The sequence below is a fragment of the Aplysia californica genome, unplaced genomic scaffold (assembly GCF_000002075.1).
Source record: "Aplysia californica isolate F4 #8 unplaced genomic scaffold, AplCal3.0 scaffold00058, whole genome shotgun sequence".
Lineage (NCBI taxonomy): Eukaryota > Metazoa > Mollusca > Gastropoda > Aplysiida > Aplysiidae > Aplysia > Aplysia californica.
In genome coordinates this window covers 1737563-1740595 of record NW_004797328.1, presented here as the reverse complement: position 1 = coordinate 1740595, position 3033 = coordinate 1737563, and the positions used below count along the sequence as shown (strand labels likewise).

Sequence of the window (3033 nt, the reverse complement as noted above, 5' to 3'; positions counted from 1 at the left end):
CCCCTTATCCCCGACTGCCGCTGCCGTCCGCCCATTGTCTCCTTCTTTTGCTCTGAGATTTACTGAGCTCATCCGTTGTATGCTGAGTCTTTAAAAGGTATCATTATCCTCCCGAACATATTTACCAGAGTCTGCCGCTCGTTTCTACATAGCTTTTGCTTATTTGTGTTGCTCTAGGCGTTTTCATTACTGCGGTATCATTAACGTTTCCTTTTGTTGTTGCTCTTTTTCATATTTCATATTATCCTATTTTTTAGATTTTAGAAATTTTTCGGTTGCCATTTTTCTCCTTTCATTATTTCGCGGCGTGTGTTTGTAGAGCTCTGTAATGGTACATGGTTAAGATCCATTCCCATATCGAAAAATGTTTAATTATTTAGAAATTTGGTTGTGTGAAACATGTGAAAAACTTTCCATGTGAGCAAAAAGATTGAGTGAGACGCTTCCAGTTGTGCACGGCGAATATAGACGTAGCAAGCAGTGCCTATTTCCATATATTTCTGTCTTCTGGAAAATGTCATTTACATTTTATTCATCAAATGTAGTTTACAAGAACGTAATAATGTAAAGTTTCCACTAAATATTATAAAATGCAAATGGAGCTGATTGAAATTTTGTGCTCGTTAGTTATTGAGCTTACAGTGCCCCTGACAAGCAGATGGTCTTTAGTTTTTAGTTTTGTTTAAATCAGTCTCTTGCCGGCACCGTCGCTTTTTCACTTCCATATACATGTATAGCTCTGTACCTTATTGTCTAGCCGGCATGCTGGTAAAGTGATATCCGAGTTTAACAGTAAATCTGTAAACCGTCTTTCGGGATATTCCCGATTTACAAGAATCGACCGTGAGTTTGCAGTTGATTTTTGGAATGCGTCATATTGTAAAAACACCAACCCCAGGATTCAGAATTACAGGACTGTTTTATGTTAAGTGTTTTTATGCCCCCATTGACACACTTAGAGCATTCGGGAGGAGGGCTTCGACCCTGCTTGTCAGGGCCAACCCGAGATGAGAAAGATACAAACAACACACCAGCATGGAGATTGAGATACTGCATAAAAATTCTCCCCACTCAGGAATTGAACTCGGATCCTCTACATACGGCGGCGGAGCACCTAACCGCTGTGCCACAGACGCCAGTCAAGGAACTCTGATTTAAGGTTCAAGTCATTTGTAATACGAGGTGCCCATTGGGGGGGGGGGGACGGGGCGGGTCCGGTCGGTTTGCTAGCCGGATTGAGGGCGCAAAGTGGCTATCGTTGCCCAAGCCGATCGCGCCCGACTCGTCGCCTCAAGAACTAACACGTTTGTTTTCACGGGACCAAAACCCGACTCGACCCGACCCGATCCCCCTATGGGCATCCCATATAAAGAAGCTGAGTATATGCTCCTCATTTTTGCAACTTTTTTGGAGTATTTTTTTTTTCTCAGTAACTTAATTTCTTCGTAAATGTGTAACCTTTCTGTAGAATTGTGTGGGTCTACTACTCTACTCTGTACTTTGTACTCTGTACTCTGTACTCTGTACTTTGTACTCTGTGCGCCGGTCCAGCGTCACGTGACCTCCAGCCTGCCTGGGTTCCCCGCGAGTTTTTGCAGCACCTGTGCAAACAGTCCCTGCTTACTCTCAGCTTTTTTTCATAACTGTTTGAATGTGATGTCATAATATACTCCAGCAGTAATTAGTATTTCCAACGGCTTTCCGAAAAAGCTACAGAACGAAGACGTTTCTACAAAGAAAGTAGAAAGTGACTTTGGGCTAAATCCATGAACCCAAGGCTTATTTTGGCTTCCTAATCGTGAAGCTAAAAAGATGACGCGAGATTATTTCCCCGACGGTGCCGGAAGCATCTTGATCTTACCAAAATTCCGCACAAACAAAGGACTAAAAATGGGGGAATAGAATAGTTATTATTAGTTTCATCATCATTCATTTCGATGACATGCCGCAACTCTTCAACTTACAGACTTCAACAAAAGTTAAGGACCACTTGCAAACATTTTGGGTGGTCTTCTTAGGTCGACCTGCACGTGGGCGTTCTTGGACTGATCCAGTAGCTTGATGGCGTTGCCTTAGGCGGACAATGACAGAGTGTGACACTGCAAGCCATTCCATGGACTCCAACTCCATCCTGCAGCTATGCCATAGCTCTGGCACGGTCAAAGTTGGTAGCACGATGAGGCGATACGGGATTTTTCGCAAACGGCAGCTTATATTGCCACCAAAGTGAGAACAGTTCGAGACCGTATGTCCGTTTATGACGTGAACCAGAAATTTTAACAGAGGAATGTCCGTGGTGTCGCACACAAGCCGATACAAAACAGCAAATTTGGCTAAAATTACCGCGAGGATTACCTTAAAGCACGTGATGGTTTTGCCATTTTGGGAAGCATTTCAGTACGCATTGGTTACCCATTAACAGTTTCAGAGTTTTAAAATTTGAAACATTCCTTGCTGGGATTTTTTTCGGATTTTTTCAAATTCGGGGTTGTCTATCAAGGTGGTCCTTAACTTGTGTTGAAGTGTGTACTTCCAGTATTGTTACTTTGTGTTCATAAGGTTCTTACACTTACTGATAGTAGTATATTTTCAGACTGCTTGTTTTGCACAGAAAGGGCAGGAGAGTATATTATTGTTAATTTCTAAAGAGCATTTGCATTATTATGTTCGAATGTCTTACACACATACCCGTGTTGGCCCCGTTGAGAGTATAAGCACGTTGAACAAATTTTTCACAGACCGCAGAATTAATCATCAATACTTTCCTTTGTAAATGTACTGAGAAAAAGGTTATACAATATTATTACTTAACACAAAATTCCCTGACGTAAAATAATAGTACATACGTATACAAATCCATGACTCTGACCTTGTCAATTCACTTTAAAAACGCCACTCGATTTAGTTATCTAACACTAAGTACTCAAGCGTAAAATAATAGCGTACAAATCCCTTCCCGTGTCAAACAACTGAAGTAAAAGTGAGAGAGAGAGAGAGAGAGAGAGAGAGAGAGAGAGAGAGAGAGAGAGAGAG

The 3033-nt window shown here is 41.8% G+C and overlaps 1 protein-coding gene across 1 annotated transcript in view; it reads left to right on the top strand.

The window, feature by feature from the left end:
• The window catches only part of LOC101853371 (dynein heavy chain 8, axonemal), a gene marked incomplete at its 3' end in the record, with an annotated part of 107937 nt that overhangs the window by 76223 nt on the left and 28681 nt on the right, over nucleotides 1-3033 (top strand).